General features: G+C 54.6%; 1 long non-coding RNA gene across 1 annotated transcript; it reads right to left on the bottom strand.

Annotated features, from left to right (window-relative positions):
- Positions 1-1,804: 1,804 nt before the first annotated feature.
- LOC148777566 (uncharacterized) lies at positions 1,805-11,867 on the bottom strand. Its single transcript, XR_016037565.1, has 3 exons — positions 4,561-11,867; positions 4,389-4,468; positions 1,805-4,191 (listed from the first exon to the last, which is right to left on the bottom strand). It is a non-coding gene; the product is annotated as an uncharacterized LOC148777566 (long non-coding RNA).
- Positions 11,868-12,397: the final 530 nt, after the last annotated feature.

Below are 12,397 nucleotides of genomic sequence, written 5' to 3'. Positions count from 1 at the left end.
GAGCCCCAGCAGGAGACAGGCCTGTGTCTGTCTGAGCACAAGGCCCACCTTGTGCTGTCCCCTTGCTCTGAGCATGGAACCACCACAAGCCTTAACAGAGGGACCCCTCAATGTGAGTTTTTGCAGAAGGAGAAGGGAATCTCTTTACAGAACAAATCCTAGACCCGGAGGTCTGCACACCGAGCTTCTAGGGGCTCTTTGATCTCTGGATCCTTTTATCTTTGTATCTCTCAAAACCCGGTGTAAGTATGTGCTCCTATTCCAGTCCTGGGCCCCAAGGGAAGCCTACGCTCCCCCGGTCCCCTGTGGGGGTGGTGCTGGGTCGGCCCAACGTGCCCCAGTTCAGGGGTTCGCTCCCTCTGGAGGACAGTGTGGATGGCGGGGAAGGTCCCCTCTGTGAATGGCATCCTGGCTTGTTCTCTGTGGGGGACTTGTTAGTTTGGCTCTGAGTCAGCACGTGTGACCGCACGTTTTGGGGAGTCCTTGTGCAGGAACAACAAGTGACAATGTCCCCACCAACAGGGCACCTGAGGAAACAGTCCTCTGATCCCTGCAATTCCATTTCAAGGCTGCCAACCCACATAGCTCTCAATAGAAACTGGCCTTGCGCTCTCACAGAACTCTAAAGAAGGAGCTGCTTGTTTCTGCTACCGAAAGGAAGTTCCTCCTTGACTCTAGCCTTTTCCTTTGGCTTTGGAGGATGGAGATGGTCAGGAATCTTGGGAGGGGACTCCCCTCTCCTCCGAGAGAGTGTGTATGGTCTATAAGGGACCCTTCCGTACCCGGGCCCATCCCTCCAGCAAAAATACCACCTGCCACCCTTTCTTTCGTCCCCACCTTTCTGAAGCAGGTTGATATTTGACCACAAGGGCAGTGTTGAGGGGTGAGGCAGACAGAGAGAGGATCAAGATTCCAAAGCAGCCCAGCAGCTGGGCGGCAGGGAGATCAATAAAGGGAGATAGATTGAAGGCAGGTTTCTCTCACTTTTTTTCTTGCTGGCTCAGCGCCCCTGCCCAGCTCCTAGGAGCAGGTGGAGGACAGAGTGGAGCCCTGGCCTCTCTTTGCCCTTCTAACTCAAACAGGTTCCTAATCCCTGGGTAGAGGGTAAACAGCCTCCAAGTGCGGCCAGGATTAACCACAGAAATGCCGCTAAGGTATTTTGGGCACATTTCCCTGTCTGCCCCCAACCCCATGTTACTAATTAGCCCAACAGCTTGGGAGAAGCTTGCGGGGAGTAGCTAGGAATGCCTTTGTGCAGCCCCGCAAGCCCAGGGCTGGGCTCTGGACAGTGTCTCTGGTGCTGGACCAACTGAAGGGGAGAGAGGGGTTCCCACCCCTCCCCACTCACTGATTTCCACATCAGCTCCAGGGCAGGCCTCGCATTTTTCCTCTGCATGCTCCCTGAATCCCCCGGCCTCCCCTTGGCTTTTCACAGCTGGAAGGCAGGTGGGGGACAAGGGGGAGAGTGGAATCAGCTCCGGAAATCAAACGACCCAATAAAAAATTAATTGTCTAATTAAAACCATGAGGAAGCCCCTTGCCAGAGTCTGGCTCTGAGTCTTCAGGGCTATAAAGGGTGGGAAAATGAGTCTCAGCTCCTAATAAATTCCTGATTTGCAGCTTGGTCTATCAGCAAAGGAGCAGGAGTGCTGAGGGTTCCGCCGGGGCTAGGCCTCCTGGAGGTCACGCCATCTCGCCCTGGGCCCCCAGCCCTGACGAACACACCCACCTCCACCCCCACAAACCCAGCTTGAGCCCAGGGACTGGAACCTCTCCCAAAACCACTGCTCAAGGTGGACGAGCCTTCCCAAGACTGACCCTCAGGTTCCCTGATCTGGGGCTCATCCATTTTTTCCAGATCTTTCCTCAGGAAAGCAAACATCCTGGGACTTCCCTGGTGGTCCAGCAGTTAAGAATCTACCTTCCAATGCAGGGGATGTAGGTTGGATCCCTGGTTGGGAAAACTAAGATCCCACATGCCAAGAGATAAATAAGCTCATGCACCGCAACGACAGCCCAAACATAGCAACGAAGACCCAACATAGCAGGAATTCTTAAAAAATTTTAAAAAGAAAGCAAACGTCCTGGAAACTTCTCCAACTGAAGAGTTCTTCATTTAGATTAACTGATCATTGTTAGAAACAGGTTGCTGTGTGGGTGTGTTTTGACCTCATCCCCTCCATTTTTTGTGAAAAATGCATTTTTACATAATTCATGAGCCAGCAACTTCCCTCTCTTAAAATAATGCTGATTTTTACACGAAGGACAGGGAATCATGCTACAAAATGAATTCCTCTCCCCTAAAATAGTGCTCTGCCCAGTTGACCAAATCCCCTGGGAGAGTGAACACAGAGCTATTCCAAAAAGAAGTGCCAAATGAGGCAACTCTCTAGAGCAGATGGGGATCCAAACCTTCGTCCTGGATAATGGCATCAGTTCTTCCCAGGAGTCTGCCCCATTCCTCTATTCCTTGCTTCTCTCAGCAAAAGCAAGTGCGTTGTATACAGAGACATGAAGTCATAATAGCAGGAGGAGGAGGAAACTGTTAGCATATAGCCTTCAACAGCCTGATACATTATTTTATTACACAGAATACAATATTGGATGTGTATCTGTGATTAGCTTCTTTAAACAAACACAGGAGAACGAGCAAAGGATGTCCTTCAGAACAGTCACCTCAGGAGGACATGCATCTATGCCTCCCTTGATTTAACCACTTTGGCAAAGACTCCTTTAAATTGGACTTTGTAGCCATTCTACAAATACTCAAGACAAACATGATTAGCTCCAAATTATTTTTTGACTGATTCCAGAAAAGCAAGTGATTTTCTCACCAATAAGGACATTCAAAGACTGAGTCACGTACCCTCAAGACAGTTCCCAAAGAGGAGTTACAGAACTGGTGTCGTTGCTGCCTTGTTGGAAGAAGGGGTTTTCCCCAAGGTGACTACTTGGAGGCAGTGGTGCTTTCAGTTGCATTTCTTTCTGGACACATCTGGAGTGTGTTATTTATCATTTCTGATGATCGTTCTTTTGTTCATCTGGTGGTTATTTTTCATCCTAAATAGCAAACTAAGCTTTCCCTAAGAAGAAGAAAAAGGGAAGGAAACAAATTCCTGACCCCCATCTGGGTCAGAATCTCATTTCAGATTTCAGCAAATTCCATACACAAGTGTCACCATGGTGGCTAGGCCTTTCTGCTTTCATGAACTCCAAACCTAGAGTCAGGAATGTCAATGCTGATTCTGATTCGCCTCATAGTAACTACAGGCCTACTAAGTGCCACTAGGTTATTGTTTTCTATCTGAATTGAAGACCGAATTCCTTCCTCGATGGATGGAATCTGCATTTCTTTTTCCTGCTTCCCAATTTAAGACTGCATCCTGCTCCATGGGCCTGTTGTTCTGGGAGACACTCCGATTTCCTGGTGCCCACGTCTCATGAGTACATGACTTTGGAGATCATTTTGTCTGCCTTTCTGTCCCCAGGCAAAACCTCACGAATATTATTGGTTCTCAGCTTGACTTGCTTGGGTTGGTAAATAGAAAAGTCCTCAGTGTCCACCTATTTGTGACCCCCTGGACTGTATGTAGCCCAGCAGGCTCCAATGTCCATGGAATTCTCCAGGCAAGCATACCCATGTGGGTAGCCATTCCCTTCTCCAGGGGATCTTCCGGACCCAGGGACTGAACCCAGGTCTCCTGCAATGCAGGCGGATTCTTTTCCATCTGAGCCCGAAAGGGCATGATGGTGACCCACCATCACACAACCCTGCGGGTGGGTGGGGGCGCGGGTGCTGTGCGCAGCAAATTCTACGTGAATGGCGCCACCTAGACTTGTGCTCCAGGAGTGCAGTGAGTGGTTGGTCCCTGGAGCTGAGCAGTGCTGCCACCCTGCCGCCCAGAGATGCTGGCGATTCAGTCGGTTTTGCCCAGTATTCACAGATGAAAAATCTACATTTTGACAACTAAAGGGTCAACAACTCGGCCCCAAAAGAAGGGCTCAAAGTGAAGATTCTCTCCCCTCACTGACAGCTGGGAGATCTAGGCTCAGAAAACAGCTCACCAGTCTTCTCTTCACAACTTCAAAGGCAGCTCCAGTCCTAGGGAAGATCTCGGGGGTATGGAGCAAAGCTGATCCGACCCAAGCTCAGTTTCAGGTGGTGTGGCTGGAACACAGGTCAGCCTGGACCTAGAAATTGCAGTGAGATGTAGGATCACTCCTGGCCCAGAGTCTGGGGAGGGATGGCAGTGGGTCATGGAGTGGTGGATTGTCAGTGTCCTTGGTGTAGAGTGAATGTTTACAATTGCCCAGACCCTTCCCTCCTGGGCCCTCAGCTGCAGGCAAAGCTGCCTTAACCTCCTTACCCACTGCAAAGTCCATCCCACCTGGATATTCTTCTGCATCCTCTGCCAGCCCTGCTCTTCTCTCCTTCCACCTTCTTTTATGCTTTCCTCTCTGAAAGAGTCTGAATAAAGCCCACCGACCTCAGTCATTTCCACAGCATCCCCCTCAAGTATTCTCTTGGCGGGAAGGGTCACTCAGACTCAGTGTCCTTACCTCACTGGGACTGAGCTCCTTTGTGTCCAGTTCACCCCATTCTGCCAGGACATCCCCAACTCAGCAGCTCCGGACACTCAGCCACGAGAGCCCTAGACGAGCCACCACATCAGAGGCTGAGACACTAGGATTTGGAAGAAAGAGTCAGTCAGTCCACAGGCAGCCTCTCCTGACGGGACTCCTCCACGCTGGGCACTGCGGGCCACGTGAAGAGTCAGAGGAAAAGAGTCTGGTTCCAGAGAGCATCGGATCTCATGTGACCAAAAAGACACACTCGTCCCAGATTAATACATCACAGTAACAGCCCCGACCACGGAGGTGAAACTTGTGCACAGTCCCATTTCAGAAGTGAGAGTGCTCTCAGCTAGGGGCCCCCCAAAGGACCCCCAGAGGATGTCAGATAGGAGCTGCCCTTGGAGACCCGAATAGGGCCTGCGACTGTGGAGGGATCAGCATGTGGGCGTCCTTTGTTTCCCAGAGTGCAGGTGGCGGGAGAAATGCACGCCAGCTGGGAGATGGAACAGGGCTCCATCACCGAGCACCCACTCTGCCTGGCACTGGGAACCCAGTGAGAGTGAAGGAGTCCATGTTTCCAAGTCTAGATGGGGAAAGAAACCAGCAGCAGATCTTACAAGGCAGTGAGGGAAGGCCCCACACCGGTGTTACCCCCTCCAGGCATCGTGGGGCACCATGCCCACTCCTAAACCTCTCGGGCAAAGAGGAGAAGAAGGGGCTAGGGAAGGCATTCTGAAAGCGGGGCTGACGTGAACTGAGAGTGAGTGGCACCCTTTTTCTTCGCACACTCTCCTGACTGAAGCTTATCTTCCACCACGAGAAGAAACCGCTGGCTTCTTCCACACAGTGGGTGTCAGCACCCTTTCACCCGCCCTCTATCTGGGCAGAGTATTCAAATGTGGCCTGAGGTTCCAGCCGTCTCTGGGGTGTCTCCTGGTCCCATCTGCCCCTCCCGCATCCCTCCCTGCTAGCAGCATGGCCAGGTTATCTGTTTCCCAGGAGTGGATGGAGCCTGGGAGCAGGAAGGGAAGAGCCACCGGCCTCCTGGAATTACGCTCTTCAGTCTTCCTCCCTCAGCCTTTGAGGACGATGCCCCTGCTTCCCCCTCATTCTCAGTCCTGATCCAGCCTCCATCTCCCGTGGCCGCAGCTGCTCCCTCCTCTGCACCTTGGAAGAATGTCCTTCCTCTGCCTCCCATATGGCCCCATTCTCCTTGGCCTGGACAGGCTATTTGGAAAGGGGAAACCCCCTTGCCCTGTCCTCCTCTCTGGGGAGCACCCTCCCTCCCCTCTCCACATTCCCCAGAAGTTCTCAGACTGAGATCCGTCTGACTACGTGCAGTTATGTGGTGAAATCACTGCTTTCCTTCCCTGAGGCGCCGAAGCTGGGAAGGGAGCCTGCTCAGACCTTTGATGTAGGCACGTTTTAAAAGGCCCACCTGTCCCCTCTCCCTCCCCACCCTCAGCCTGAACTGCTGGCGCCCCTCCCCACGGCCCTGACTCCCAGGCTACCCCCGACTCGGCCTGGATCCGGTCACACAAACCCTTTCCCACTGGGGTAATCGAACCCAACCCCCAACCGTGCTCACTCGGGGACATCTGTCTCCGGTGAATAAGGGGAGATCCCAAACTTGAGTGCTTTGGTGACACTTAAAAGCTTAGAGCAGGAAGATCTGCAGTTTCTCTTGGAGCAGGGCCTGTGGGGAGGGTCGCTTCGAAGCCCTCGTTTGATGTTGTGCTTTCATGGTTGCGGTTTGATCCAGATGTTCCCCACTTGTGGGATTTTCTCCTTGGGAGGGAGGGGGCCCTTGGCTGTGAAGGCAGTTCCATCGTGTGCACATTTGGATCTCAGTGGCTGGGTGGGGGTGCTCTTCCGGCTGATCTCAAACCCTGCTCTGGACAACCCTGCCCTCTCCCCCTGAGGATCCCATCCTCCCCCTTCACGCCCCCAGCCCCTTGTAGGCTTGCTGAGCCACTGTCCAGAGTGGCTCTACCTCTCTGTTCTTCCGGCACCATAAGATGGAGCTGGAGTTGGTTCCCAAACCATGGGAAGAACAGGAGAGGGAATTCAAGAACCAGATTTCTGGCCAAAGAACAGACAGTTATCAGAGAAACTGTGAATGGGATTGCGCTGAGAATGATGAGTCCTGAAGAGGAAGTGGCCAGCCCTCTTTTAGGTCAATCCTATAATGCTGGAAATAAGCCTTTCCACATTCACAAGCCCCTTGACTCACTCCAAACTTGAAAAGGCCAAGGCCATCCCTCCCCAGAGGCTTCATGGAAACTCTGGAAGTCTTTCCTTCCACCTTAAGAGTCTTCAGAAGTTCTTCCCACTGTCCAGCCTCCATCATTGCTTGCAATAGCGGGAGGTGGCTTCCCCAGGGACACAGCATCAGTCATACTCCGTGGTCCTCTAAGACCCTCCACATCCTTCTAGATACTTCTGCCTCATGGAATCAAAAGAAGAGCTCTCAACTCTACCAAAAATCAGGTTGCTCCCAGAGTTATGTTGGTGACCACATAAACACTTGGATCCTTGCTGGCTTTGTGGAGGTCACAACCTAAACTGGACATGTGGATGTTGAGTGACAGAGCACAGACGGATCAAAGAAACTCCAACCCCGCCGGACCAAGACACCAGCCCACAAATGGACCCTGAAGAACTCTCACCAGCCACAAGGTTAGGTAAGTGGACTTGATTTAGGGGGCGGGGCCTATGTGGGAAGAGACAAAGCCTGGGAGGCTTTGTGCAGGAAGGGGAGACAAGGAGGAAACAAGAGAGGGTGGGAGCCAATGAGCGGCCAGGGCAGTGGGAGAAGAGAGAACTGGCTCCCCATTGCACCAGAGAGGGGGAGGGATGGGGAGTCAAGCGGGCACAGGAAAGGGCCACACGGCAAGCTCCACCCACAGTCCCACCTGGAGAATTTGGGCAGCTGTTCCCAGCTCCCTTTGCTCTGTGTAACATCAGGGAAATGCACGTTTTGGGCATCAGCTTTTGCCCCCCGAAGGCCCTGAGGGTCAGTTCTCAGGCCTCCTCCTCCCCTGGGACTTTGATCCAGCCACATACAGATGGGTCAGGTCATGGTGTTGAGCGGGCAGGTGGCACTGGGCCCCCCTGGCTTGAATTGTTTCTTATTCCCCCATGTCCTCTCTCTCTTAAGCAATGATTTCTCATTTTGCTTGGTCATATATACCCCATATGTCTCTAGCTCAGAGCACTGAGAAACACTCCATCATTCTTCAGCTGGGCCTTGCCACCTGCGGGCCCCTCCCCCCTCCACATGCATTCACACAACTGGGGCAAGTGGTTAGTTTCCCCATGGCCCCTTCCGGCCCCTCTCTCCCACCACAGCCCTTCTCATCTTTCCAGCTAGAATTAGAGCCTTCTCCCCTGCAGAGGGTGGGAGAGGCCTGGGCTGGGATCCTCACAGCTGGATAGCAGCTGGGAGAGCCCCACCTGCTCTGGGCACTCACAGCAGCTCCCTGGAGAGGACCAACGACCAGTGCGAAAGGCGCTGGGCACTCACCTGGGGAGAAGTGACTCATGCAGTGGGATGCCCCACCTGGTCCAGTCTGACCCTGGGGGAAGTCAGGTGCTCAGCAAGGTGTCCTGGGTCTTGACGGTGCGGCGGAGGGAGTCGGGGAGGCTGGAGCACCCGTCTGCTCAGGCCATCCAAAGACTTTCCCCCACCTCCTCTGCCTCTTCCACTTGCCGTTACTGTGAAATGGACGGAGGCTGCCCTCATCCCTTCCTGCGGCTCCACTTCCACCATGCATTAAACCCTTTGGTGCATGCCCGCATCATCCCCCGAAGGGCCGCTAGAGTCTCTAGAGACAGATCCAGTCCCCGACTCCCACAGCTGCTATGGATGGAGAAACTGAGGTGGGACCAGAAGAAATGCTCCCATCTCCTCTCATGAGAGCCCCGCAGATCCCCAGCCCCTTCCCAGGCTTCACACCTCCCAGGCTGACGTGAAGAACCTGAGAAGGGAAGGGTCATGAGGCCGAAGACTGGGGCCGGGAGCAGCAGTGCTCCCCACGATCTCCTCATTAGTGCGTGTAAACCCAAACGTGAGGCTTCTACTTTGGTGCCATGGAAGACCCCCAGCACCGGCTGCTCACCCTCCTCCTCTCCAGCACCATCTTTACCAAGACAGAGTTGTTTGGGCAGCCTCGACCCCCGGGACGGGGCTAAGGAGTTTGGGTGGGAGAGCAGAAGAGAAAGACTCTTCCTTAGTGTTTCCTGCAAACCCTGCCAGGCTAGAGGTGCCACAATCTGGGCCCTGTAACAGGCCTACTGGATCAGCGGGGCATATGTGAGGGCCCTGGATTCACTGAAGCTGATAGATAAGACCGTGGCCAGTATACAGTAGACACAGAGCATCTACTACGCGCTTGGCATGGGCCTGACACGCTGGAGGAGACCTGGAGAGGCACACATTACAGACACTGGACACCAAACCCTATGTAATCTTACCCTCACTCCTGTTCAAACCTGCGATCATATTTGGACCTCCAACACACGAGCTAGACGGAAGAAAGAACTTCCCTGAGCCTGGGTTGCCAACACTGCTCAGTAAAATCATCAGAAGCCCTTTCCTCTTGGAAGGTGGAACCAGGAGACCCCCATCTTGATGGGCCAGGATCAGGTAAGGCTCCAGTCTGCAGGCAGGGGTATAGCCAACTTGCCCCCTCAAGACACTACCCTGGACAAGGCAGAGAAGTGGAGGTTCCAGAAGAGGGCCATGAAGGGAAGGGGCACACAAATGGACAGACAGACAGAAGGAAGGATTGGAGGAGCCAAGGGGGCGGGTAGTGGAGCAGGGTTGGAGATATGAATGGTCTTGGCTGGACTGACGGACGACGCCAGGATGGATGGATGGCGGCTGAGGTTTGTTTACGGGCAGCCCCCAGCCCGCCATCGCCGGGGAGAGGAATGGCGGCTGGCACATCAGAGGGCTCTTAGGGAAGCTCATGGAGATGATTTAGATGGAAATGAATCAGCTCCATATGGATTAAGTGTCCCTGCAAATCCCAGGATCTTACAGATGAGGGGACGGGGCAAGGGCACTGGCGGGGAGGGGGCGAGGTGGGGAGCAGCGTGGAGCTGGTGCTGGGAAACAGGCCCCTAGGTGCTGGAGGTGCCCTCCCAGGGCACGATGGGCCAGCCTGACAGAGACACCACCCTACCCGCGTCTGTCTGCACCATCTCTCTGACCGGGTACCAGGCTGGAGGAAAAGACCTTGTCTGTTGGAACATCCTCTCTGGGTAAGTTTCTGTCTGTCTCCCCCTGCCTCTGACTCTCTCTTTCTTTCTGAGTCTTCATGCGTCTTTCCATCTTCATCTTTCTGTCCCTCTCTTCCCTGGCCTTCTCCCTCCCCTCTGTTCCCCTCTTTTCTTCCACTCCCGGCCTCCGATCACTAGAGGTGTCAACGGCACCTAGTTCCGGTTCCCTCGAGCCCTCAGCTCTGCCCTCCCTCTGGCTGCAGGCCTGCTGCCTGTTCTCTCCCAGGCCCTTCAGGTTTGGAGTTGGATGGGGAAACCAGGAAGGTGGTCTGAAAAGTGACTTTTTGGCTACACAAAGTTCTTTCTCTTCCTCTCTGCCCACCCGGCCCTCAGCCCTTCCTTCTAGCAGTGCCAGAGGCAGCTTGGACGGAGCGCTATGCTCTGCAGACCAGGGCAGGTTTGAACAGACCTGCATCCGCAGGTCACCAGCCGGCTGTGGGGTTATCAGAGGCACCATCTCCCCACGCCCCTCCCAGGCCCTGCGTGGTGGGCCCTGGGGCTGTGGTTATGAAGCTGGCTGCCATGCGGACGACCTGGATCAGAGCTCGAGGTAGTCATATATGACAATTGGTTGAAATATCACAGCCGCTCTCCCCCCACCCCCATTGGTGATCTATGGGCTGCGTGCCCTGTAAAAATTATTTATCGGGGCCTCAGAGTGTCCTGATTTAGTGCTGCTGCCTCTGGGGCCGAGGGGCCTGCCTGTCCGCCAGAGCCCAAGCGTTAAACGACGCTAAAAAGTTAAACGGCCAACGTTGGGGGCTCACTTGAGGAGGCGCCATAAAGCTGTCGGAGCTGCTTAAATCAGGAGCGAGGATTCCCCGGGACATCTTCTCACCATATGCTGCAAGCCAAGAAGGCTCTCCTCACCCCTCTGCGCTCAGCCCAACCCAGTCGCCCACACGGGCCAGGGGCCACATGGGCCAGGCCTGGGGTCCTGTGCAGAGCGGGTCAAGGTAGGCCTCCTATCGGCCCTCCCCCAGGGTCAATCGGGCAGGACCCAAGAGGGTAAGAGGCCGCGTGTCCAGCCCTCTGCCTCGAGCCAGCCATTTCCTCGTTCAGATCCAGTTCTCAAGGACTTCCAGTGAAAGGCCACACAGCAGCCCCTTCCAGGGGCCCGTGTCGGGGCAATGCTTTCCTGGTGCCTCACTGACAACTGTTCCGTGGGTCGGAGCCCCTGGAATCAGTGTCTTCCTGCTTGGGTTTGAAGCAGGTGTTCTGTCCCAGCCAGATGGGGACCTCTGGTCGGCTCTCTGCCCTCTCCTCCTCCCATCCACAGCTCTCGGAAGAACAGAACTCCACCCTGTGATCACTGCCCTCCGCCAGGCACCCCTGGGTGCCAGCCTGATGCTCAAGGCTCACAGGCAGTCTTCCCGGCCGAACCCCAGTCCATGCTGCCACCGCCCGGCCGCCGCCAAGCACGCGAGAGGGAGGTGGGTCTCCGCAGGCTGCCTATCATGCCTTCTTTCAGCAGCAGTAAAACTCACCTCTTAAAACCTCCGCTTGGGTCCCTAATATTTGCCTGGCTATATATCTCCGGTGATATATGGACAGAAATTGCTCGTAAACGGCTATAAAACCTCTCAGTTGAGCTGGGGAGGAGGCGCTTGAGGGTGGGCACGGGCCAGGCTGCAGTAGGATCGGAAGCCGAGACACTGCACCAAGCACCCCAAACTCAACCCTGGATCCCAGGACAAGGGGCAGGGGGTGGGGCCCTTGGGGGAAGGAGGGTGGGAGGAGACCCAGAGAAGATCTTCAAGCCCCTCGGGTGGTGTTATGGGGCTGCCTCATCTGGCTGCTCCCATGATGTGCTGTGTGGCCTTGGGCACGTCATTCGGTGGCTCTGTGCCAAGGTTCCTATTCCTAGGAAGACAGTGACACACACCCAGGCTTGCTGAGGAGCCACACAGATAATTAGTCTGTAGGAAACGGCAACCCACTCCAGTACTCTTGCCTGGAAAATCCCACGGAGACTCCTGGTAGGCTACAGTCCATGGGGTCACAAAGAGTCGGACACGACTGAGCGACTTCACTTTGTAAAAGAAGGAGGTCGCATATACTAGGCACTACCCCAGGTGGGCATGGTGTCTTTGGAAGACCTACTGTGTGCTGGATCCTTTGCCTAATCATCCCTAATCCTGACAACAGCCTGCCATGGAGATACTGTTGTCGCCAAGTTGTGGATAAGAAAGCTTAGATTTACAGAGGTGCACACAGCAGGTCAGTTCCCAGGGAGCAGCCCCAGAACTGGTGTCCTTTCCACAGGTGAAGATGAGATCCAGGTAACGGGAGGGACAACAGGTAAGACACGAGGCGGACTTCCAGACAAGGATGTGGGGTGCTAGGAGGCCTTCTGGGTCCCTCCCCTTCCCAAGGGTGCAGGCCTCTCACTCTCCAACACTTCAGCCCCAGTCTCCCCAGGGCCTAAGGATTTCTGCAGCGAATTCCCAAGCACTATACCTGCTGACATGGCCCCATGAAAGCCGTTCCTCCCCTGGCCCCACCGGACTGGACTCCTGTCTCCTGGTCTCCTGGG

The sequence above is a fragment of the Moschus berezovskii genome, chromosome 6, assembly GCF_049115385.1.
Source record: "Moschus berezovskii isolate FMDL1 chromosome 6, NW_MosBer_1.0, whole genome shotgun sequence".
Lineage (NCBI taxonomy): Eukaryota > Metazoa > Chordata > Mammalia > Artiodactyla > Moschidae > Moschus > Moschus berezovskii.
This window is presented reverse-complemented; position numbering and strand designations above follow the sequence as displayed.